Source organism: Castor canadensis, chromosome 4 (genome assembly GCF_047511655.1).
Source record: "Castor canadensis chromosome 4, mCasCan1.hap1v2, whole genome shotgun sequence".
Lineage (NCBI taxonomy): Eukaryota > Metazoa > Chordata > Mammalia > Rodentia > Castoridae > Castor > Castor canadensis.
Genome location: NC_133389.1, coordinates 139,823,013 through 139,850,633, shown reverse-complemented (window position 1 = coordinate 139,850,633; position 27,621 = coordinate 139,823,013). Strand labels below are relative to the sequence as shown.

Genomic DNA, 27,621 nt, shown 5'->3' with positions numbered 1-27,621 from the left:
TATTTTGCATTTTTATATCATAAAACTGCTGTCAGGAAAAATCCCGGTAGGCCTGCTCTGCTTTCAGACGGTGACCTGAAGGTGAAAAAGCTGCTAGTTCTGCTATTCATCTGTGAGACACACATGGGCTTCTGGATCCGGTGTTTTCTTTCCTTTCATTATTCTCCACACATAAAAAGAGGAGTCACAAAAGCATAATTTTCAGATTTAGTGACAACCAGTCAAGGAAAGAACAAGTCTGTTTGGAAATAACAAGATGGATTGATCCCTAACCTTCTTCTCCATAGAAAACTATTAGAAAATATTAACTGCCATAGTGTATAGAATTATCTTTAATGACACAAAATTATAAAAACACTAAAATGGTTATAAATCAATTCTAATTCTACAACTCTCAGTTTTGAAAATTTACTTCTTCCAATAGAGAAAATTTGAATTTAAACATATTTATTATTATAAATTATGTATTTGCTTTTAAATTAAGACTTTAATTTACTTCATATTAATAGTAGATACATTTCTATCATGAATAGAAATCAATCTTTTTCTGTATTTGAATTGTTTTAGTGCAACTTAAAGTCCATTCCTTTTCCTCTAGCAGGAATATAAAAGGGAGAGTAAACTGTGAAGAGATAAGTTATAAATTTCCCAATGACTTTCTTTACAAAGTGTGGAAAGAGGCACAATTTAAAAACATTTCTCTTTCAATTATGATATTAATATCAAGAATGATAACTGTAAGAAGACTAAATTAAAGTAATCATTTTAAAATCATATGAATATTAGTACACAATATAAACCCATTTTAAGTTCTAGAAACTATTCAATGTACAAATCTAATAGACTCATCAGCAGATAATCATTGCATCCTGATATACATGGAGTCTATACACCATTACAAAGAAGCCCTGTCTTGGTAGAAGTAAAAAATCAAAACTTTTTACAGAGAAATAAATCTGGAGTTCTCTCATGTTTCCAGTGCTTTGCTTTTTGTTTCTATTAACATTCTATTCTCATAATGTAAACCGTATGTGACAATATGCAGCCAGAGCTCATTCCTTTAACATTACACAAATGTGCTCACTCAGCAGTCCAACAAAAGTGACTGAATGGTTGTGAATGCTTTTGATCGTTTCAATGCCAACACTAGCCAGGTAAAACAAAATAACAATGTATATTTCTTCTCTAAGATATCATGAGTGTTTTAGAACATAAATTGCTAATGGAATATACCATGAGTGTTAAAGATCATAAATTGCTAATAAAAGTCAGTAGAATAGTACTTCTTTAGGAAAAACTGAAATCACCAGTTGAAATATATTGCTAATAATTTAAATACCAATGGTGCTCTAAGCTAAATAGTCACATTTTACAGTTTAAATGGGAATATATACTCATTTACTAATTGAGCCATTTGATAAAAAATAAAGGTAAAACTTCTTGCTTAGAAAAAGCCAGGAACCAAGAGGGGGAAATGATATTGCTGAAGCTTAATGATTTTCAGCTGTGAGACAGATGGTGCCTGAATTGAAAGTCGTATTGGTAGCAAAGTCAAGGCTCCTGAAATATGAGCAACCCTGTCCTTGCTCTGTGGTGTCTCCTGTTTTGGACTATGGTAGAACAATTCCTTCTAAAAGTTTATTAAGTTCAAGAGCGCTGACTAAACAGAAACCATTTTTGGCATAAAAAAGAAATCTCACATCCTAATATTCTTTTATATTAAATAAAACCTTCTAAATGAACAAATGTAGCAATAATCTTCTTGATCAGGTAGGTATACTGATTTTAACACTTGAGAAGAACAATATAAAATTGAACATACTTAAATACATACAAATGATATATGTTTATATATCAAATATACTGAAATATGAGTTAATATGTTAATATTTGAATTAATAATAGTGAATCACTTCAAAATTTGCACATTCCAACTAGTATCTTACATCTAAATATTCTAGGTCACCATTATTTCCTTAGTTAAAAGTATCAGGTAGGAATGTTTCAAAAAGAATGGTTAAAATATCCTAATATAATTTATAGTATACATACAGTGCTTAAATATTGTCTATCAGTAAGCAGTTGCATATTTTAAAATTAAAATAAAAATAGTAATTAGACAACAAACAACCGTGAGTCTGAAAGTCCCTATTTCTTCTTTAGAAAACAGAAATGACAAAGCTAAATAATCTTGTAAAAGGAATAACATACGGTCACTAAAATATCTTTCTTAATGGTGTTGTCGATAATAATATATTTGGGAAAGTTTCTTGCTATCAAGCACATTATTAATATTTGCCTGCCAATTTATATATGTTAATATGCAATCCATAGGTATTCAGAATTAGTTAAACCTAGAGAAAGGGAATTATACTCAGTGTAAATGTGCACTATCAAAAAAGAAGAAGGAAAGAGAAGAGGGAGAAATAAAAACAGAGACAAGGAGAATGATTTTCAAAACATCTGAATGAATGAAAAAAATGAATAAACTCTATAAAGTTCACCTGAACTACTGCTAAACTCTGCCTCTTTTTAAAGTTCAAGCAAAACCAATTTCTCACTGAATTTGCCAGTAATGTGGCGATAGTTCATTTTGGCCATAATCTCCAACAGTCCTTCCAATGCATTATTTCCAGGCATAATTCCAAGACTGAATCCTAGAGTAGCAATGGGAATTGCTCTGCAATACTTTGCATTAGCAGAAATGTATTCTCATTTGGAAAATCTATGGAAGAAATACCATTTTAATTTTTTAGCTTTATCATTGTGCTTCATACTCCAACCCATAGAAACACTGATATCTCACAATGTGCGTGTTATCTGTATTCTGGTATTGCTGTATATTGAGTTTCATAACACTGTTACTAGAAGTATATTTACTACCTAATTAGTATTCATTCTACACAAGTTCCTTAGTGAGCAAAATAAATAGAGGTATTGGAAGGCTGGCCAAAGCCAAAAAAATCATAGAAATTCAATGGGGGAGGGAAGAATGCAAACACAATTTCCAGACGAACAAGAAAAGAAAGACAGTAAAGCAGAATTCATTAAAACATATTTTCCTACTCCAGAGGTTAGCTTTACTGCTTGAAAAGAGAAATGAAAATACAGTTATTTAGGCCTCACACATTCTTGCAAGCTAAATATTTGAGTCTCTGTAAGCCTTTAGCAATGGAGTGGGAAGAGAAAAATAATGTTAAAAATAATGCATTCAGGTTTGACACACATCTACTCTGTGCCTGTTCTGTGCCAGTTTCTGTACATCTAAATGTATTAATGTGTGTTCTCATTTAATACAGTCATTGTCTGAAGCAGATAATACTACCCTTACTTTCTGGATGAGGATACGGACGCCCATGTAGATTGTCAGTTTTCCCATGTTCACACACCCCATAAGGATTTAAACTTAACTCTTCTAGGGCAAGTTCAAGAAGATTTCTACTATACTACAAATACCATACAAATTTTATTCTCATTATGTGCTTGACAAGGAAAAATAAATTTTTAAGTAAAATATTTCTATGTTATTTTGTTTTCAGTGGTATAAGAAAGAGTCTTTTGGGTAATATAGTAGAACTGAAACTGGAATTGTTAGGAAGAAAAATATGTGTTTTCATCACTTGAATATAGAACAAAGAATTACATAAGTATTTCTCCAAACTGTGTAATTTATAGTTAACAATTCTACGTCTACACTTGCTGTTCATTACCTAATTAAGCACATTTTCTGTGATGTTTATAATATTTTTGATCAAATATTCCAAAACATATTCCAGAAATATTCAATGAATCCCAACTATATCTCTCTATGTTTACCTCTTTTGTCTGGACTTGGCACAGAGTATGTGCTCTGATGTTTCAATATATATTTTCAACTTAGTTTTATTTTTTCTTGAACCAGCATGATCTCTACATTCCTACAGTGATATCAATCACTGATACTTTGTGTTATGCTTTATCATAAAAAGAATTTAAACTCTTTCTCTCAAAGGAATTCTTGCAATCAATTGTAAATGAGCAAGATGCATGTGCGAGGTCATGCAATCTGAATATGAAATAAATAAAACCAGCAGATTCATAAGTAGCTAAAATTACTTTCCTTGATCTCATTTTCAGCCAACTCTGAAAAGTTTATATACCATACATTTGGCACCAATACATATCTGGCAATGAACCGGTAAATAGAGAATCTTATTTACTTTTCAAAATAGTACTTTCAGAGAGGTTGCTATTCAATATTAGTGCATCTGGACTAATGTAGAAAAATGATTTGCCCAAATTTATATGTACTTCAAGTGATTAAGTCAGAATTTACTGTAAGTTGGTGTAACTCAAATGTTTGTTTGAAGATCCCACTCTATCAGGCTGATTCCCATGTTGGATTCATTATGATAAAGCAAGCCTTCTAAAATATCACTCTTTATAATAACAACCACAGCAATTCTTCCTCCTAAATCTGTCAAACATCTAGGAATAAACTATGTAACTAAGAAAAACCATAGTGCATCCACACAGTTAAAACACAGACTGTGTACAGAAATTGAAATTTAATGTTTGAAAGTTTTTCTTGATAAACATGAAGGAAGATGAGAGAATCCAAGTGGGTACAATAAACACTGGCTCTGAAGGCAAGTCATTGGTGGAAAAAGATAGAAAAGTAACCCAAACTCAGTCACAATAGCAGAAATCTAAACAAAATTCCAGTTAGCCAAGTTGAACTCAGAGTGTAGGAAGTTAAAAGTTCTATGCCCTATGCAGTTTTATGCTGGCATCTGAGTAATCAAACGATGGATTCAGTTTGTCATAGTTAGGATTCTTTGAGAATGCAAATAACACATTCACTAAAAATGTTTTTGAATATTACAATCTTATTATCTTGGTTAAGAAGAAAGCAGAAAATGGTTTCTGGGTTGGCAAGTACCTCAGCACATAGCTACCATAACGGACCTATTGTTTTTAACTCTTCTGCTCTCCCTTCCCCATTCCCCTTCCTCTGATTCCTGGAACAGTTTCAACAGGTATCATTTTTGCATTTACATACATGTGTACACATTGTTTGCACCATATTCATCTTAATACCCCTTCCTTCAACTGCCCACCCACCCCCCTCCCCAGGCAGAACCTGTCACACCTCCTGTTCTCCGATTTTATAAAAGAAAAAGCATAATAGATAAAATGAAAAATATGACTTTTTGCTAATTTGAGATAAAGATAGCTATACAGGGAGTTTCCTTGTGCTGTTCCCATGCATATGTATATTACAGCTCCAAGTGTTTCACCTCTTCAGTCCTCTTCACTCCTCCCTAGTCTGCTTCCCATGGTGGCCCTGCCCACTTTAAAATTTCTGTATTCATTCCTGTACAGTGAGCACAACAACCTCATTCAAGTTTTAGGTTTCCTTCTTTGCCCTATCCCTCCCTTGCACAACTGCCCTTTAGTGTGACCTGTGTCCCATAATACTGCTGCATTTGTTTTAGGCCTACAATCAGCATATGAGGGAGAACATGTGGTTCTTGTCCTTCTGAGCCTGACTAACTTTGCTCAAGATGATATTCTCCAGTTCCATACATTTACTTGCAAATGACAAAATTTCATTCTTCTTAGTGGCTGAAGAAAATTTCATTGTTTATAGGTACATTTTCTTAATCCATTCATCAGTAGTGGGACATCTTGGCTGTTTTCATAGCTTAGCTATTGTGAATAGAGCTGCAATAAACATGGGCATGCAGGTGCCTTTGTTGTAATCTGACTCACGTTCCTTCTGGTATTTCCCTAGGAGTGAAATTGCTGGATTGTATGGCAAATCTATTTTTAGTATTTTAAGGAGCCCCAATGCTGTTATATGTACCAGGACTGGTTGTATACACTCACCAGTGTATGAGGGTTCCTATTTCCCATATCCTCACAAACATTTGTCATTTGTGGTGTTCTTAATGGTAACTATTCTAACAGGAGTGAGACGGAATCTTGGTATGGTTTTATTTGCACATCCAGGGATTGTAAGCATTTTTTTTTTCATGTGTCTTTGGCCATTTGGATTTCTTCCTTTGAAAAAGTTTTATTCATTTCAGTTGCCCATTTCTCTATGGGTCATTGATTTGGGGGGAGTTTAGTTTTTTGAGCTATCCGTATATTCTGGTTATCAATCCCTTTCTGATGTGTAGCTAGTAAAGATTTTCTCCCATTCTTTGAGTGGCCTCTTCAATTTAGAGACCATTTCTTGTTTGTGCAGAAGCTATTTAATTTCACATAGTCCCATTGGTCAATTCTTTCTCTTAGTTGCTGAGCTGCTTGTGTTCTACCAAGGAAGTCCTTGCCTATGCCTATTGCTTCCTGTGTATTCCCTGCTCATTCATGTACTAGCTTCAAGTTTTCAGATCTGATATTAAGGTCCTTAATTCACTTTTAGTTGATACTTATACAGGGTAACAAACATGGATCTAGTTTCAGTTTTCTTCAGGCAAATATCCCAGCAACAGTTGTTGAAGAGGTTATATTTTCTTCATCATATGTTTTGGTGCTTCTGTCAAAATTAAGGTGGATGTAGCTGTGTGTTCCTCTATTCTGTGCCATTGGTCTTCACATCTGTTTTTGTGTCAGTACCATACTGTTTCATTGCTATGGCTCTGTAGTATAGTTTGAATTTTGGTATTGTGATAGCTCCAGCGTTGCTCTTTTTGCTCAGTATTGCCTTGGCTATTCATGGTCTTTTGTGTTTCCAAATGAACTTTGAGATCTATTTTTCAATCTCTGTGATGAATGTCTTTGGGATTTTCATGGGAATTGTGTTGAACATGTTGATGGCTTTTGGTAGTATGGCCACTTTTACTATGTTAATTCTGCCTATCCATGAGCATGAAGGATCTTTCCATCTTCTGTAATCTTCGATTTCTTTCTTCAGTGATTTGTACTTTTCCATGCAGAGGTCATTTACATCCTTTGTTAAGGTTATTCCTGGGAATTTGATTATTTTTGAGGCTATTGTAAATGGAAATGTTTTCCTATATTCTTTTTCATTCTGTTCATTGTTGGTCCATAGAAAGGGTACAGATGTTTGTAAATTGATTTTTCATCCTGCTACTTTGCTAAAGCTGTTTATGGTGTCTAGGTGGCATTTTTCAGGTCTTTTAGGTATAAGATCATGTCATCTGCAAATAGTGATAGTATGGCTTTTTTACCTATTTGTATTCCTTTTATTCTTTTTTCTGTCATAATGTTGTGACTAGGAATTCCAAGGCTATGTTGAGTAGAAGTGGAGAGAGTGGTTATCCTTGTCTCATTCCTGACATTTGGAGAAATGGTTTCAGTTTTTCCTTGTTAAGTATGATGTTGGATATAGGTTTTTCATACATAGCCTTTATTATGTTGAGGTAAATTCCTTCTATTCCTAGTTTCATCAGAACTTTTATCATAAAGTGGTATTGAATTTTATCAAAGAAATTTTCTGCATTTATTGAGATGATCCAGTGGTTTTTGTCTTTGTTTCTGCTGATAGGCTGTAACCACCCCTGCATCCCTGGGATGCAGCTGACTTGGTCATGATGAGTGATCTTTTTGATATGTTGTTGGATTTGGTTTGCCATCATTTTATTGAGGATTTTTGCATCAATATTCATTAAGGATATTGGACTCTAGTTCTCCTTTTTTGGATGTGTCCTTGTCTAGTTTGGGGATGAGTGTAATACTGGCTTCATAGAATGAGTTAGGCTGGTCCTTCCCTTTCTATTTCATGGACAAGTTTAAGGAGCTGATATTAGTTCTTCTTTAAAGGTCTGGAGAATTCATCAGGTTCTGGACTTTTCTTTTGGGGGAGACTCTTTATTGCTGCTTCAATTTCATTGTGTGTTATAGATCTGTTTAGGTGATTAATATCCTCTTCATTCAGTTTTAGAAGGTCATTTGTATCTAGAAATTTGCCCATTTCTTCTAGATTTTCCAATTTATTTGAATATAGGTTCTTGATGTAGTCCCTGGTGATTCCCTGGATTTCCTTGGTGCTTGTTACTTCCTCTTTTTCTTTTCTAATTTTGTTGGTTTGGTTCTTTTCCCTCTTAATTTTAGTCAGATTTGCCAGGGATTTGTCAATCTTGTTTATTTTTTCAAAGAACCAACTTTTTGTTTCACTGATTCTTTGGTTTTTTTGGTCTCAGTTTCTTTGACTTCAGTCCTTATTTTAATTATTTCTCCCCTACTACTTGTTTTGGGTTTAGCTTGTTCTTGTTTTTCTAGTAGTTTGAGATGTAGTATTAGGTTGTTTATTTGAGATGTTTCTGTGTTTTTAATATATGCACTCATGGCTATAAACTTTCCTCTTAGGACAGACAGCCTTTGCTGTATCCCATAGTTTCTGATAGGTTGTGTTTTCATATTCATTAAATTCTAATAACTTTTTTATTTCCTTCCTTATTTCCATGACTTACTGATAATGGTGCTACATATTGTTCTGTCTCTAGGTGTTTAAGTATTATGTGCTGTTTCTTTTGTTGTTGTGTTCTAGTTTTATTGCATTGTAGTCAAACAGTAGGCAAGAGGTTATTTAAATGTTCTTATATTTATTCAAATAAACAAGATTTGTGTTCTAAGATAGGGTCTATTTTGGAGAAAGTTCCTTTGGCTGATGAGAAGAATGTATATTGTGCTGTTGCAGGTTGAAATACTCTGTAGACATCTGACAGTTCCATTAGATCTATGGTGTCATTTAGTTCTAGGGTTTCTTTGTTGATTTTTTGTCATTACTTATCTATTGTTGACAGAAGGATATTAAAGTCTCCCAATACTACTTTGTTGGGGTCTTTATGTGGTTTTAAGTCCTTTAGTCTATGTTTAATAAGCTTGGGTTCACTGACATTGGGTGCATATAAGTTGATAACTCTTACTCTCTTTTATTGGGAGTGAAGTGATCTTCTTTATCACTTTTGAGTAATTTATGTTTGAACTCCACTTTATCTGATATAAGTATGGCTACTCCTTGCTGTTTTCAGGGGCTATTAGCCTGGTAAATCTTCTTCCAGCCTTTCACCCTAAATCAGTGTTTGTTTCTGTCTTGTAAAGAACACATTGTCAGGTCTTCCTTTTTAATCCAGCTTGCAAAAGGGTGTCTTTTGATGAGTGAGTTGAGTCCATTAACATTCTATTAGTATTGAGAGCTATGTTTTGATTCCATTTACTTGTTTTTGTTATTTAAGAATTTGAGTGTGTGCAGTCCATTCAAGGACTCTGAGTCCTTGTTGGTTCTTCTCATGAAGTTTAACACTTCCCTTCCTTTTGTGGTTATGTTTTTTTTTTTTTTTTCCTTCTGTGTGTAGGATTCCTCTCAGAATCTTCTGTAGTGGTAGCTTGGTGGTCATATATTGTATCTGTTTCTGTTTATAGTGAAAGAGTTTATTTTTCCATCAATTTCGAATGATAGTTTTGCTGGATAGAGTATCCTGAGACTGAAATTGTTTTCTTTCAGTGCTTTAAATACCTCACTCCATACCCTTCTTGCTTTTATGGTTTCAGTTGAGAAGTCTACTGTTATTTTGATGGGTATACCTTAATATGTTATTTGTTTTTTCCCTCTTACAGCCTTCAATATTCTTTGTCTGTTCTTGTGCTAGTTGTTTTAATGATAATATGCCATGGAGAGGTTCTGTTTTGGTCAAGCCTATTTTGTGTCCCAGAGCCTTCCTGTACCTGAGTGGACAATTCTTTCTTGAGATTTGGAAATTTTTCTGCCATTATTTTGTTGAATATATTATGTATCTCTTTGGCTTGTACCTCTTCTCTTTCTTTGATGCCCATGATTTGCAAGTTTGGTCTTTTGATATAGTTGCTGAGTTCTTATATATTCCTTTCACAGCTTTTGAGGGTTTTTTGTTTGTCTAAGAGTTCTGTTTTTTCTTTAATATATATTTTGTCTTCAAGTCCTGAAATTCTGTCTTTCACTTCTTGTAGTCTGCTGGAGTGGCTTTCCCTGTATTTTCCACTTGATTTTTGGAAGTTTTTTTTCCAGGGTTTCTATTTCATTCTTTTTACTGAGGTTTTCCATACCTTTGTTAAATTCCTCTGTTGTTTTCTTTATTTTATATATGTCTTTTTTTTATAGTCTCCTTTATTTCTCTTTGGAGTTTGTCAGAGTTCTCTCTGAGTTCATTAGTTGTTTCTGTGTCTTCTCAAGTTTTTTATTTGTGCTGTCTTGATATTTCTTGAGTGCATTTTGCACTTTCTAGTTAACCATGTCTTGTAGCTTCTCCATGAGTTTCTCAGTGATGTCATCCATAATTACCTCTTTGAGAGAATTTTTGAGGGCATCACTGAGCTCATTGGTGATATTTATACTTATTCCATTGAGGTCAGGAAATAGGTATTCATTTTCTTCATTTCCCACTAAATCCTCATTGAATTGTTGGTTTTGGGGGATAGGATTTCCTGGCCTCCTTCTTATCCCCATGCTTCTATAATGTGCTGTTCTCCTATGTTGTTGAGTAACTAATTGGGGATCTTAATCATCTGTTATCTTCCCCTTGACTCAATTACTGTGCTATGACTAGCTTAGTCATAAGCTAGGTTGATGTTTCTGTTCCCTGACTAGGTGGTATAAATTGGCAATAAGAAATTCACTGATTCAGTGCCAGACCAGTTGTTTACAAAATATGTAAAGAGCCCCTTGGTGATATTATTGATAAGTCCTGAAGATTGGGGACATAACAGTTGTTTGGGTAGAGGTGGATACTTAGTTATTCAAAGAGCTGGCACTGGAGCTAGGGGTGATGAGGTGAGGGGGGAAAGTGTGAGGTATGGGGGTCTCAGGTACTAAGTCCCTAGTATGTGTTGAGGTGTAGTTCAGTTGTTGTGGAAGAGTTAGGTAATAGTAAGATGGAAGAAAAAATGAAGAAAATAAGTTAAAATTTTAAAAAAATTTAAAAAAGAAAAAAATAAAAGGAAATAAAAGTAAAGTAAAATAAAAATAAAAAGATATGTAACATTATATATATATATATGACTCTTTCCTCTGATTTCAGGTTGAGGACTTGACACTTTTATTTTTTATAGGGGCTTTAGTCATGACTGTACCTTCTTCAGGTTGGTATGTTGGGTTGCCTGGCAATGAGTGTTGCTCTTCCCTATTGGACAGCTTTGGGGAGCTCACCTCTGGGTGTTTGAGCCTGGACTTCCTTAGTGAGGTGGGGCCTGTGGAGCAGGCAGGTTCTCAGAAGTGGTCCTGTGAAGGGTTGATAAATGAGCAATCTCCAGCCCCTTCCACTCAAGGGCAAGCCTATGAGTTAGAAATGAGCTTTTCTTTTGGTGAGACTGTCAGTTTCAGCTTGTTCCAGGTTTCTCCAAGGCAGCACAGTGCCTGGATTTCCCCATGGCAGCTGCTGAGTCACCCCACCTCCACATGGGCTTTTTCAGCCTTGTTTTCAGCTCCTCCCCCCCAGGCAGAGGGGAAATATTCCATCCACGTATTTGGCCACCAGTTTTGTCCAGAGGGAATGCAATTGACTCCCCAGCTGTGCTAAAATATGTGGCTCCTTCTCAAACAGCATGTTATGCTCACCTGGAGGGTTAGCAGATTCACTTGGTTGAAATCGGATCAGCTACAGGGCAGTGCAGGCAGTCAGCAGACAGAGGTTTTGTGTCCACTTGTGTTTGGTGGGTTCTAGTCTTCCCAGATGCTTGCAGCTCTGTTTCTGTGGTTCTCTGTGCTGTGTTTTTGTTGGCAAGGTTGCGGACACACTAAGGCAGAGAGATCTGCACAAGAGGGCGGCAGTCAGAGATTCTGTGTCTGCATGCATTATGCTAGGTCCAGGTACTCTCAGATGCTTGCAGGTCTCTGCTATTCTCTGTGTTGTGTTTTAGCTTTATTGACACAGATGAAAGGGAACTAAGAGAGAGAGAAAAAGAAAACACAGGGGAAAAGCAGCAAATCGGCCTCGGCTATCTGACCCTGTTCCCAGCTGGCAAACAGACAAGCTGGCTGTTGTCAGCAGCTGCCTGATCCATGCTGTAATTTGCTTTAAAAAGTTAGTTTAAGGGTCAGTCAGTGAATATTATGTGACCCCTCTGTGATGGTCATATCTTGGTTGGCAGAAAAAGCAGTATTACCTGATTCTTGCTGTCATGAAAATCTGAAGTAATCGTTTGAAATCATGCAGGTGAAGGTATCAAGGTCTATCAGCTATCTGCCACCTAGATTTTTCCTTGTATTCTCTTTTGTACTTTAAATTTTTGTTCATTAAGAGACTTGGGAAGATTCCAAGACAGGGTTAGCAGGCTAACAAGGGATCTGGAATTGAGATAAGGCCTAACGGCATCCAAGTCCAAGGTTTATGCATCATCCACAGTAAGAAGCATCACAGGGCCTGGGCACACTAAACTAAGAATATGGGAAAGGATTTAAGTCTGCCTCTTTGTGAAGTAGGATCCTTTCCCTATGAAATTTGAAAGTCATTTTTATTAGAAATTTGACAGAACAATTAGAGTGACAACATAAAGGTAGGTGACAATCAGTTAATGACTGCTCTCAATTTCCTTCATACTCTAACATTTTTATCTTTCAAACTCTGACATTTCTTACACAAGATTCTTAAAGAAACATTTTATAAGATCATGTCTATGTTAAGTAGGACAGTCTGGAATATTTTTTGCAGAACCTATCTGAATTCAAGTGGACAATGAGGAGGACTTTTGCTATCATAACCTCAAAATTTCAATAAATGCATATTATCTGCAGTGTCCACCAGGCACTGTGCTTGCCACTTTTCAGCAGATAATTGGAGTTATAAGCTGGCCAGCATGATTCTTAAGGAGTGCACCCCAAGTGCTGTGGTGCAATGTCGTTGTGGACAACTGCCGTGTGGTCGTGAGAAAGGGGTGATCCAGAAGTTCAGGGAAGGCAGAAATCACTCTTACCTAACTTATTGTCTCTCACAGTTAGGTTTAGGGTAGGAAAAACACTTTGACAACTTTTTATCAACACAATATATTTGCTAATAAAAATCTGACAACAAAGAAGAGTATTTTTTTAAAAAAATTTAATTGACAGCTTACATTATATATATTTATTATGTATAAAATTATGACTTAAAGTATGTACACATTGTGGAATGGCCAAATCTAGTTAATTAACATATGCATTACTTCAAGAATTACCATTTTATGGTGAAAACACTTTACAACACTCTCTTAGCATTTTTTAGGAATATAATATATTGTCCACTATAGTTACTATGTTGTATAATCAAACTTATTCTTACTACCTAGCTGAAATTTGTACACTCATAGGCAAAATAGCTTGAATAAAGAAAGTTTACAAGTTCACAAGGACGGTCAGCCATGGGGGATACTACAGTGATCTGAATAGATAAGAGTCTACTAAAAGACAGAAAGGAAGGAATCCGGCCTTGGGCACTAGAAAAGAAAATGGGATGTCACCATAAATTAAAAACAATCTTTCTAGAAGAATCTTTTTTAATTAAAAAATATACAATTGACTTTTTCTTTCAGAGAGAAAACAAATATCAGAATTTTTACTCTCTAATGTATTTCAAATTACATTCTCAATGAGAATTACAATTAGAGAAATTTATGTATGTTAGTTGAAGCTATTTTATAGTCAACTTTTAGCAAAAGAGACTTTGTTTTCTGGTTTTGTGAGATAGGTCACGATGTACCACAGCTTGGCCTTAAACCCATGACTCTCCTACCTCAGCCTTCTCAGTGCTGGAATTAAAGGCATCACTTCACTCAATGGCAAAAGAGACTTTGTAAAGAACTGTATATAGCTTTAATAATGTACACTGATAAAATATTGTTCTAAGTAAAAACACTTCTTCAGATCAGATGTTGAACCTTCAGCAGCATTCAAGAACCAGGAGTTAAAATAAACATGAAAGCACTGGTGTGGTGGACAACTAGAAGAACAAGTCCAAGACAAAGGTGTTTGGCTAAGCACTGTGCTTGCAAGAAACTCCAGACAGAACAAGGGCTTGCTTTAGCTAACTCCACTGTATCTTTCACACTCTATTTCCCCAGTACATATTCCTTTCAAGACCACTATTCAAATGCAGTAAGAGTGAAAACATGGATAGTTTTAAAGTTAAAACTATTATTCATAGTTTTAAAGTTAAAACTATGAATAACTAAGAGGGTTTTGTTTTTGCTATTTTCTTTTAATAAGGCACCTAGACTTCCATTCCCCAAGAGTGTTTCCCTATCTATAAACTCTGTTTCCTTAATAATTCCTCCCTGGTACAAATCTAGGAGACCCGCTGCTTGTCAGGGGACATGAGGAAGTTAGAAGGAGTGACAGAATCTAATCCTAAATTTGGAAGTGAAACAAAAGTAATAAATTTACTAGTGCTTTTATTGGATTAACAAAACGCATAAGCTGTGTCATATCATGAGAATAGCTAATAGTTCTTAGTTTATACTAGAAACCAAGTGCTATCCACACACTTTATAAATATTACCTCAAATAATTCTTACGTAATGCTATTGGTATGTCTTCTTATAACCTAATTTTATAAACAAAGAAACAGAAAGGCTGAGAAACTCATCTACCATAATTTATATAGTGAGAGATCTAGACTCCAGCTCTCTGGTTTATCCTCTTCTCTAAAAAGTATCTCAGCACTTACCTAGGAGCCAAAATTCAACAAACAGCAAAACTTAGCAATAATTTACATACATTCTCCAAAAAAAAGTTTCTTAGAAAGTGGTTTTTATGTAGAAAACAAATTTGTTGTCCATCATCACCACTTTATTCTCCCATTCCTCCTTCTATAAAATGCCCAGAATATGTCTATGAATATTAATGACTTTATATGACCCAAGGACTTAAACAACCTAGTTAAATTTGTCCAACATGATTAAAAAATCATAAGCAAAGACCAAAATAATAATGAAAACTAACTCCTTTATGGATAAAATATTATGTTTATGTACTAGGTCTCTACAGTTTATTCAAGAACAACAATGGAAGAAAATTAATTTTGACCTTTAGATGTAAATTTAAAATGTCACCAACCATTGTTTTAATAGCAAGTGTGTCCATTATTTTGTTGTCACACAAAGAATTTAACCTTTGTAATTATTATTGGAAGAAAAATTATACTGGCATTTTAAACATAAAAATAAATTCCTATTAGCTGACATTTGATATTTTTCACTCAGTTGTTTTTAAAGGCTATTTTTTATGTTTTTGAAAAACATTGGTCTTAAACTGTCAACACATCATTCTAAAGTTTAGTTCAAAATGTCGGTTTGCTCAGTAAACAAAAGCAATTTTAGATCTGTTGCCTTATTAAACTTAGAAAACTCTACTGATGAAGGCTCTTGCAGATACAAATAAAGAAAAATCAAGAAAAGAAGGGGCTTTACTGGATAATTTAACCAATCTAAGAAGGTGGGAAGCTCAAGAGAGGACAGCACTGGACTCTGAGGTCTGGGCTCAAGGTGGATTGGAGAGCATCAGACCTCTCTAGTCCCTATCTTTTAGTTCAATCTTAATTTTATGAAGATTTAAAAAAAGCCATTTAGATATCTTTGTAGAAGATCACTGTGGATAGATGTTCAAGCCTGAATGCAATCATCCCTTGCAGGCAGGTGTTCCCAGACACCAGGTAATGGGGCCCAAGTCTGAGAAACAATCTTGTTTATCAGAGTCCAGCACTGTGAAACCCTGGAAGAAGTTTGTGGAAGGCAAAGCTGGGTTAAATTTTAGCTCCAAAATTAGTGGGTGGTTTAAGTTGACTGTGAACCCTCCTTAACGCCAGCTTCCCAAACATTAAAGGTGATAATAGTCACGTTTTAATTTTGATCAGACAGAAGATCACATTAGAGGGCTTGTAGAGAACTTGATACATAGATAACACTGTATGTGCTAGGAGACCTCAAAACTTGTAGTTCCCTCTAAACATTAAACAACTATGTGGATATTAATTACATAAAATTGATCTCCAAACTTTTGATTTGTCAAGTTTCTTTACAACAAATTGAGTCAGAATTCTCCAGCTGGCCAGATAGACCTCAGAATGCTATTCGAGAACCTTTGCTTTCTATGTAAGCAAAGACACCCAGGAAAGGAGCCATTTTCTCACACCAGCCTTTTTTCACCCCACCCCCTATCATTTCCTAGAACAATGTTGAGTATACAATAAAGATTCAATATACATCTGAGGACTGGTTAATAAGTTATCTGCTATTATCTTGTCATTAACAGGAATGAAATTTCCTTATGATAAAGTGAGTAGAACCTTGTCATTTTTTTCCCTACCAAAAATAACCCATGTGGTAAAGTATTTCATAATAAAGTAATGACTATTTATAGGTGTACTTTCAAGGTGACAACAAACTTCAAAGAACAGATGCTTTGAATATGTTCTACTTTTTTCCAAAATAATATAAGATGGTTAGTGAGCACAATGGTTATCAAAAATGTGTACCTGTAACACATAAATAATTTAGGTGGCAAATTGAAGACAAGAGCCGTTGAAATATTGTAACATCAAAATAAATTCTTATGTGAATGTGATCTTTCTCAAAATACATTAATGCTGACATTGCCCTGAGAATATTCCATACAAGCAACTTTTAAGATAGTTTGAGTTTTTAGACAATCTTTTTATATTAATTTTAAAATAGAACCTTCCTACATGTAAGTTTGGCATCTGAGTGGAATGTTTCAGTAGTTATCCAACCCGCCATCACCTGATGTAAAAAGACTTCTTGCTTTCCAACAACAGATTTGTTTTGGTGTAATAAGCACTGAGCATCATGTTTATTTATCTGTTCTGACTTCTAGACATATCAGAAATATATTTGTGCCCTAATTGTAATCAGTGTGGTAGATTTCCAAGACATGCATTTTCTGATTTAGCTAACTTCAGTTTTAGCTTTTTTAAAATATTTCTTCTCTAACCTTAACTCACTTTTAATTCTCTTACGTGCAATGCTATACAGTCTTTTGGGAAAATATAGGATATACATAAATGAATAAGCTTGCAAATGACTTCCCTTTCTTGGCTTCTGGTGCTATTTAATGCAAAGTGGCCTTATTTAATTGTGCTTTTCTTGTATTACCTTGTATATAAAAATGTGAACATTGATACCATTATTATATGTGCTGGGAAACTTGTAGCATTATATCTACTTCCCATTTTGATTTTTTTTTCATGACAATGTCACATCTATTAGAAAACTTTGAAAAATAGAAACACGTAGAAAGAGAAAACAAAAGACCCTTCCCCTATTTACCATTCTCTTTCCTCCTTTCCCTATTGTCCCTCCTGTCTAGAGCCATTTCCTGGAGAGCACACTGACCACTGATAAGAACTGGCTGCCTATCATTACAGAATGCACCACACACAAGTAGTGTGCTTGTGTGAGTGTGATGTGTATTTTTAACATTTTTTCACTTGTCATATATTTAAAAATCAATTATCATTCCACTGAATGGATATATTATAATTTACTTAACCAAGCATAAATATTTTCTGGTTGGGGATATAGAAGAATGCCGAAAAGGACATTTTTGTATATATGTCCTTGTCTGCTTTTGTATTTCTATAGAACACATTTTTCCCTTTTAGCTTTAGTGTAATGGCTCCAATTTACTACCAGACAGGAATTTAGATAACCAAGATGATTAAGATGCCATATAAAATGAAAAATGTTCTTTGAGAGGCTGAGGGTTGCTACATTAGTAAAATTTTTGTTTTAGAATCTAATCTTCAGGAAATTCATCCCTTCCTAATCCTAAAGGCTCCCACTTTTTCTGAATTTACTTGTTTTCTGGAATATTGAGATTATCATTTTACCATCATTTCCAAAACTTATGGAACACAAACACTGGTTGGGAAAGATGCTCCCTGGAGATATGAAAGGGAATGGAGTACACTTCCTAATAAGACATATATACTAATTTTAAAATATTAATTTAATCACATTCATAATTTGAACAAACCAATTCAGAGAGTTTTCTTTAAAAGCCACTTTAACTATTTATACTTATTTTGATTCCTGCTGTATTTAGGTTTGTTCATAAAAAATTATATGTTGCATTTTCTTCACCGTACACTTTTGTTTCCTCTTCCTGTCCTTTCTTACTTCCTATTGCCTTGTCTCTGTGATTGGTTGAATTATTGTTCCTAAATATTTTCTACAAAATAGAAAATATAGATATATCTATATCTATAGTTTTTCACACACACACACACACCCTTAACATGACTTCATGATGACAGGCTTTGGGATTGAGCATGTGTCCTGCCTTGACCAATGAAATGTTGGAAGATTAAACGCAAACGGAGGCCTGAAATACACTTGCACAGTCACTTTTGAACTCTGACTTGTCCTGGATAGGATTTTACTTAAGTTTAGTCTAGCTCTCTTGCTCTATATGTAGTAGTATTAATAGTACTATCAGCATATATGATATTCACAGGTAGTGACATCCCCAGTGCTGCATTTCTAAGCCTAGAATTTGAATTAATGGATGATTTTCCTCCCATCTAAGACTCTGAGCAAACAGAAATTTCCAACCTACTTGTTCAGGTCAGTGGACAGGTTTTTGTTTGGGGGTTTTAAAATTTTCCTTTTCATGTGGAAGCAACGCTTAAACTTTATGTATGCAGCTGGATGTTAGCTCCCTGTTTGAGGACACACAAGCCTTATCTTCTGCCCCACATGAGATTTTCCTGTATTTCTGTCTAGTGTGCTTATGCACTTAAACATTTTTGGATATCTACAAGGTATTTTTATCTATGTGTAACAAGAAGAAGGGCCAGTCCCCTTTGAATCAATTTGATATTTGCCCAAAGTCAATCAAATCGTCTATCTGATTAGCTCATGCAGACAAAAGACAAGTAAATAAAAGTCAATAGAAGAAACAGTAGAAAGTTAGGAAGAAAAATAAGTTTTTCAAACTTATTCTCACTCTTGAAAAGTACGTCATATCAAAACCCTTAATAGGCATGGGTAAGTGATATCACTCGTATACTAACCAATTATTTATTTAATCCCATAAAACTATGTATTAAAGAAAACAAAACCTGAATTTAAGGAGATGGAGGTTCAAATATTTAATATATACACACAAATAAATTATAAATAACAGGAAAGACATTATCAAAAGAGACAGTAGACAGTGATATGAAAGTAGAAAGTAAAAAAGATCTTTGTAGCTGAATGGAAATTAGACATTGAAAATAAACTTTGAAGGAGTCGCTTTTCTTTTCTTCCCCCTCCCCTTCCCTTCCTTCCTTTATCAAATTTTTATTAAGCATCTTCTGTGCTTCCAGGCATTGATCTGGGCTGGAGAGATAGTGCTGAAGAAGACAGACAAACTTCCTGCTGTCCTGGAGATGACATTCTGGCATGCATAGGGAAGTAGTGAAAAATCAAGTACATAGGGTTTAAGGTAGCGAAAAGTATTATAAAATATAAGGCAGAGTAAAAGGTTAGATAGTGATCTGGTGGGGTATAATTTTAGATCCAAGGTGATGAATCACAGATAAAGAGATAAGGTGATTTTTGAGTAGATCTAAAGGAAGTGAAGCCATAAATTGAGGAGATTTCAGGAATAATACAAACCTGGTATTTTGAAAAATTGCAAGGAAGCCACTGTGAAGTGCTATGTAGGTAAGAGACAAAATGATAGGTAAAAAAGGCAAAAGGACCCTATGTAAACCTAGTAGGACTGTGGAGTCTGTGCTAAGTGTAATACAGAGATTGGAAAGATTTGAGCAAATTTGGGGCAACTGAAATAAATAACTAAATAAACTGAAATAAACTAAAATAAATCTTTATAGAGCAAGTAGGCCAAGTAGAGGGCCTAGCAAAAATAAGAAATGATGGTAGTTTTACCTAATGTGCTGAGAGGATGACAATGATGGGTAAGATTTTGCATATATTTTGAAGGTGGAGCAGATGATACTTATTAGTGGATGGATTGTGGGGTGTAAGAGAGGATCTGTGAGAGAAGGTGTTCTTAGTGACTTTGAAAAGGAAGATGATCCCTGGGCTTTTGAAAAGGAAGATGAATGAGAAGCAAACTTTGGGGAAGTAGAATTGTGAGTTAAGTTACTGTTGTTAAGTATCGCTGTTAATTTTGGGAAAAGAAACCTTTTATTTTAAAATAACCTTAAAACAAAAGCCCCATATCTGTTCTGACTTTCATGCTTAAGGGCTGGTTCCCATTAGAACAAAGACAGAGCTATAAAGTAGTGCAGTTCAGACCCACTTATTCTTGCTCTAACCACAAAAACCAGAGAGCAAGACATCTTAAATATATATTTTGAATGCCTCCCATGTTGCATTAATCCCTTCCTGACCTGAGTACTTTTCTATTTGAAACTGTAAGAAAAAGACAATCACTGTAATGTTTAAAAAGATTCAAGTCAGTATTAAAACTAGATAGATTATTGTATGACTGATTGCACTTAGCTTAGTATTGGTCACATTTCCTAGCAAGCCCATCTATATTTGTCTTAACAAGATCCAAGATATACATGACCTCAAATACTCTTCTATACTGCTCAATGTTTAAATTACTGGGATTTTGGTGGTTTCCCACTTTAGGTGATTTTTTATATTCTCCAATTGACAATATGAATTATTAACATGGAAATAATTTGTCTCCATATGCAATCCACTTGCTTTGAAGTAAAATCATTTGGTTTTCATGAAGTAATGAAATATTTTTATTTAATTGCATTCAATGAAATGGCTATAAAATCATGCTAAAGAGATCTTACATTCTTACATGTGTGCACCTAATCTCAGCTGGTCTGGGCAAGAACCCCTAAGCACCAACACTCTAGTCCCCTGCAAAACTCCTTTTCTGCTTTTAGAAAATGAACGAATTTGTGAGGAAAAACTTGTCAAACTGAAAAGCACCATTGAACATTGGTGGAAAAGGAACTGCAAACAGAAAGAAACTGGTTCATAGAACAGCTACAGCAGATGATTTAAAACAAATGAACAAAATCAACCAATCAAACAAAAAAAAACCTTCAGTTTTCTTTAAAGAAGTTAGGGGTAAAGACTATCTCTGCTATTAAAGATGGGGATTTGTTTACAAAATAAGGAACAGTGATTCACTTTAACAACCTTGAAGTCCAGGCATCTCTGGAACTTAGCACTTTCACATCCCAGGCTGTGCTAAGATGAAGCAGCTGACAGGAAGGCTTCCTAGCATCTTAAACCAGCTTGGTGCAGACAATCTGACTAGTGTAAGGAGACTTCCTGAAGTTCTGTCAAAACAATGTGTTGATGGAAAAGCACCACTTGCTACTGAAGATGACGATGCTAAGGGTCCAGGTTGTATGGAGAATTCTGATGAGTCTTCTGAGAATGAAGCAGACAAAAATGAGTCAACTTCTAAAGAAGACAGGACTTAAAGAAGTTCCTGGTTGCTGTTACTTTTAAAAACCACTAATTGCTTTTTAAAAATTATTTTGTTTGTGGATCAGATCAAATCTAGGTCTCTAATAATTTTCAGTCTAAGCCTCTTGGACACCACAGCTCTTTCTCAGTTCTTGTTTATAGTCAACTCATTCTTTGAGGCTAATGAGAAAAAGCCAGGAAAAACAAGTTTGAAAAAAAGTTTAAAAGATGCATGGTTGGGCTGGAGGCATAGTTCCAGTGGAAGAGTGCTTGTCTAGCAAGTGTGAAGCCCTGAGTTCAAACCCAAATACCAGCAAAAGAAGAAAATGAAAGTAAAATGAGTGGTTAAAAAAACTATGCTAAAGAAAGTAATAAAAATGCCCATATAAATTGATATTTGCATTTTAAACCCCTCACTCAAGGTGGCAAACCAAAACAATAATCTCTTCTTGACATCCAGAAAGTTTATGTGCTTAAGTAGTGATCTAGACACATGGTTCCACCTGCATCTTGGTAACTAACACCTGCTTTAATATGATGCTGTAGTGTCTTTTACTGTGTTACTTTGTTAGTATAAAAAAATTAATTTCAGAATATTAGGAAAGGGTGATAATGGGGGCATAGTCTGTTAATCCTCCTATGAAAAGAAACAGTACAATCAAGGTTGCAAAATGAAAATTTGAGGAAAGAAATCTACAACAAAATTAGATGATGGGATGTGACAGGCAGAATTTTAAAATGGTCCCCAAAATTCTTGCCCCCTGATGTGTCCCTATTCCATCTCTCCCTTGAGTGTGGGCAGGACCTATGAATGTAATGGAATACCATACTCAGGAATAATCAAGTTATATGGCAAAGATGGGGAGATTCTGCAGATATAATTAAGGTCTCAAAACAGTTGCTATTGAGATAATAAAGAGAAAGTATCCAGGGTGGACTTAGCTTACTCCAGTGAGATGCCTCAGAATAAATGCTGGTCTCCTTCTGAAGAGTGACTCTGTCCCTCTGCCTCTAAGAATGGAACCACGTTATGACCTGCCTCTGGGCAGAGCTGCCCTTGCCTAAAATTAGACACCCTAGTAAGAATGGACTTCGTCTCTCCTTTGCTGTGTCTGAAGAAGAAAACTCCCACCAGTTTCATGGGGACAAGAAAAGGATTCTGACAATAACCTGTGGGTCATCTAAAGCAGGTTCTTCCCTAGCAGAGCCTTCAGATGACAATACAGCCCCGACAGCTCCTGAATTCCTCCTGTGGTTCCTTAACCAGAGGTCTCAGGTACGTCTATGGAAATTCTGATACACAAAAATTGTGAGTTAATAAATGGCTGCAGGTCTAATCATCTAAGTGTATTATACAGCATAGAGTTTGATAAGGGCATAGGAAATTAATACACAAATTGTGTCTGAGAATCCCATAATGCAACTGTTTGAGGATAAACCGTGACAGACAAAAGACACTTGTGGTATCAGCAACAGACTTGGAAAAAATAAAGGAAACTGAAAGCCCGCTTAACACACCAAAATAGACAGCAGATTGTCAGTGAGAGTCAGCAATTGAAAGACCATTTTCTATGCCCACTCAAGGGGGAAGACAAAGGGTTTGTGTTAAGATCCCAGTGTCAGGACAGTCTGGGCTCCATGAATTTGAAAAAGCTACTGTAAAGGACAATCTCACATTAAAGGTAAATTCTTGAAACAGAAACAAATTGAGAGTAATTGGAATAATAATGATTTAAGAAAATGTGCAGAAAAACATGGGGGAGAAAACAGACCAGGATGAATTTAAGAGTGGAAAGCCAAACTTTTATTCCTCCTTTTAGGAAAATCACAGCATGGAGTTTTAAGCTGTGGAGATAAGAAAGTATTATAAGCCACAAGTTTCATTCAAAATTTCAGAAAACTTATCAAAAGTTAAAAATGGAAAAGGGATTTTTTTAACAAGAAAATAAAAGAAAATGAGGTGAGAATAATGTCTCACCTCAACCCGCAAGGAAAGCATGCCAAAAGGACTGCCAACAAATCAGATTCAAATCCAGCCCAATTACAAAAAAAAACCTAAAGGAAGTAAGAAAATAATAGAAGATATGAAAACAACTTAAGTGAGTATTAGAAAAACTCAAGAAGTTTAGAAATAAAGGAAATAAGCAATTTCAGGAAAGAAAAATGAACCAGAAGAAACAAAAATAATGCTGCAAAGAATTAAAGGATGAAAATTGAAGAATGTTTTAAGTAAAAAAAGAAAAAAAGAAATTCAGACTGAATAATAAAAGTTTTGAGAGGAAGTCATGAATTTAAAAGGTAGAAAAAAATTTAATGTATAATAATACTCCTCAAGGCAAAAACAAGATATTTCTAAACTTTATTAAAATGAAAAAAGATTCAGAAATAAGAAGTACATTCATATTTGACAAACTCAACAAAATGACACAATGATATTGCTAGTCACATTCTAGTAAAATATAAGCTGGAAAAAACTTTAAAAATTTAGGCAAAATCTGCAAGACACTTATAAGAGGGAAAATCAGATTGTAGCCAAAGTTTTGACCGCAATGCTTTATGACAAAACAACTGAAGAGAAGTCAAGGTTACATTTTTTGATCAAGCCAATAGCTTTGAAATATTTAAGTACAGATCAACTGTTATCTGCATGTGAGAACTAAGGAAATATTCCAATCAGTCCTTCCTAAAGTACCACCGTCAGGCATTGCAATACCTGTAGAAACAGTGCATGAGGTTAGTGGTGAGAATTAAATATTTCTTCACTAGGAGTAGAAATCTCCAGTGTTGCATTTCCAGGGAGATTTCATCATAACTCCCAAGACTACACTAGATAATTATAATACCAGGCGGTTTAAAGCCAGACTTTTAAAGTACACGTTGTTTTGTGAATTGAGTTTTAGAAACAAGTATAATTTTAGTAAATTATGAGGAAAATTAAATTTAAAAGGATAACTTTTAAAAATGAAATAAAATAAGGGTGATCCTAATTGTGTATTCAATTGGTAGCTAGTATGAGCAAATAGATAGGAGCTATTTCTTGTGATTTTGTAACAAAATATCGATGATTATGGAATATATCATAAGGCTAAAGTAAAGGGCAAGCAAACTCATCTCAGTAATCATGTAGATGGAGACATAATGAAATTGATATTCTGGATCATTTTTAAGTGTAGCATTGGAAAAATAAATATAATACCTTAATTCTATTTTTTTCAGTGCAACTAAGAACTGGAAAATATAGGGAAAGGACTTCCATGTATAAAGCAGCAATGCTGAAGTAAAAACCCTGTGGTCCAGATTTTGAATGGGAACAATCAGTGAAAACACAAGGCATATTTTATCTTTAAAAAAAAAAGCAACAAACAAAACAAAAAAACTCTTGACGTAGAAAGGTTAGAAACTACCAATTCCTAGCACCAAAGTTTGTATATTTTCCACTAAAGAAAGTAACTTTTTTTTATTAATATCTAATTAAAAGTCTGGGGCAGGAACTGTAGAGTCTAAAAACAAGGTTGAAGGAACTCCAAGGATGAAAATGAGAAAATTAATAATGTGTCAGAATTAGAACTTCAATGAGTTAAAAGAGTTTAAAAATGTCTAAATCCTTAACCTAATTATAATAGCAGTGCATCATCATTCACCTTGAAAGATTCTGGAGAATAAACTCACTATTTTTGAAAGCCAGCAAATAATCAACTATTTGTTTTGATTTCCTATGCAAACTATTTTACTAGTTAACCTGATAGCAAATGAAGAGCAGGTTTTCCTTTTTTCCTTTAGAAATATTCTGCTAATAAATATAAAAGTAACTACAAATTTGAGATATGCATTTTCAAACCCTAACAAATCAGCTGAATCATTGAGCATCACTTGCTAACATCAGACAAGGAAAACAAACAAAAGTTATATAACTCCCAATAACAGAACACAACACCAACTATGAAATAGACTTGCCAAAAGAAAATCAAACCTGACTCTATTCCAAACTTTATATCCAGCTGACATATTACTGGAAACTCAGAGAACTGAGAAAAATGATAAACTACTCCACGGGGATACCATCATTAAAATCCAGATGGGGAAACTCTACTGCACAAATGGCCAGGCTTCTCCAATGCTTATTTGTTACTTAGGGAAAAAAAGAGAGAAAGAAAGAAGAGAGAGAAAATTATTGATTAAGGAAGCTAAAAAAGACAGGAAAATTGCAAATTTTGGACATGTTAGGGAATATGGGTTATAGTAAAAACAAGCAAAATCAAAACATTACAATGTTTATGAGACAACTGGGAATTTTAGTTCAGGTACTCCATTGATGCTACTAGAGAATTATTACTAGTTAATGGATATGATAAGGGCATAGCAAGTACATTTATTATAGCTTTATATTTCAGGGATTTATAGAGAACTGTATCTGTGGGTGGAATGATATGATGTTGGAATTTGTGTCAAAGTCATATTGGAAAGGGGCAAGGAATGAGCTTATGGAATAGAAAACACATGCATTGAAATTGCTAAAGGGGGTTTTGATATGTGAGGTTCATAATAAAAATTAAAAGCAATTCACAATTATTAATGAACTCAATTCAACTCAGTAACTTCAATAAGATATTTTTGTGTATAAAATTTACACATATATAAAAAATTTTAAAGGGTTGGAATTTTTGAATAGGCATATTCCATTTAGTTCCTCATCAATTCAAATGACATTGTCAGGTACTCAATTTTGCATTTGACATTCTAATTTAACTGAAAGATCTATGTCACAATCTAAGAGAAATATTCCCAAGTAATAGCACATCTAAAATCACACAATTATTTTTTAATACCTACAGTTAGGAGGCCATAGTAGCCCCCTGAAAAAAAGCAAATCTACATTTGACTTTGCAGATTTATTTTAGAATGGAAATGCAAGTACCAGGAGGGGTGTGTGTGTGTGTGTGTGTGTGTGTGTGTGTGTGTGTGTTTTAAAAAAAAAAAAAAAAAAACAGCATGCTGAAGGCCTGAAAACAGGATCAAAAAGAACTAAATTTTAAAGTGCTTTTTTTGACTCTTTTTTTCAAAATTCTAACTACTCTTGGCATTTATATTTCTTTTAACTCAACTGAAAATATTTTAACACTTCAAAATTTTCACCAAAAAAGCCTTTTACCTGACTTTCAAGCAACTAACATTGTAAGGAACTAGAAAATACTGATTAGCACAGAATTTTGTTTTTACATCACAATTTTAAATTCTAAAACAATGATTTGCCTCTCAGGATCTCTAAAAGAGTAAGTTTTGAAAAAGGATGTAATACTCAAGATGCAACTGAGACATAATCACACAGTCTTTGGAAGGCAATGGTTTCGTTTCACACGAAAACATTTCTGCAACAGCAATGTGTTGCAGAAAGAATGCTGCCTTAGGAATACATGTAAATAGGTTCTAATTCTCATTATCATTTTCTCTGTGCCTAAAAGAAATTACATGTTTTCCTGGAATTTAATTTTTTTTATTCATACCATGAGGTTTGAGTATATTGCTTCACAAACAGATTCAACTGTTTCTTAAAAAAGAAAGCTGTTTTCTCTTTAATATAGAATGACTGCAATAATATTAACATTTACTGGGTTATTTGAGTGTCATGTTATAGAAAGAAAAGGAAGGGGACAATTATTTATCCAACATAAAGTTTCTAACAAATAAAATCTGAGTTTTCCTTTCATCCTAGAAGCAGTGAACCAAGTGGAAACAGGAAAGGGAAAGAAGCACATTTTTTTGATTTGAAAAACAGATGATATAGTGTTAGAGATTAGTCTAAAACTCATCTCCTAGGTAGTGTTTTCTAGAACAGAGGTGAGAGAGGAGTCTGGAAGCCAAAGCAGCAGAGAAATAGTGTGCCATACAGCGAAAGTGTCCCAAGTTAAGGCAGCACAGAGGCTCTCCACTGCTCTCATGTGTGGTCATAAGGAAAGGCAATTTCAGAGGTGGGCACAGTGGTTCATGCCTGTAATCACAGCTACTTGGGACATGGAGACAGAAGGATCATGGACAGAAGTTATTCCTGGCCAAAAGCTATTAGTGAGGCCCTATAGCAAAAACAAGTATGGAGATGCATGCTTGTAATACTGCCTAGAGAGGAGACAGAGACATGAGAATCATGGTCTTGCTGGCTAAGGAAATAAAGAGCAAGACCCCACCTGAAAATAACTAAAGCAAAAAGGATTGGAGGAGTAGTTCAAGCGGTAGAGTATGTGAAACACCAGGCCCTGC

At 34.6% G+C, this 27,621-nt stretch overlaps 1 protein-coding gene and 1 pseudogene across 8 annotated transcripts in view; one reads left to right on the top strand and one right to left on the bottom strand.

The window, feature by feature from the left end:
• Positions 1-27,621, bottom strand: part of Gulp1 (GULP PTB domain containing engulfment adaptor 1) — a 250,732-nt gene that overhangs the window by 110,843 nt on the left and 112,268 nt on the right. The gene's annotated exons all lie outside the window — the stretch shown is intronic.
• LOC109677723 (transcription factor BTF3-like) lies at positions 20,838-21,568 on the top strand (annotated as a pseudogene).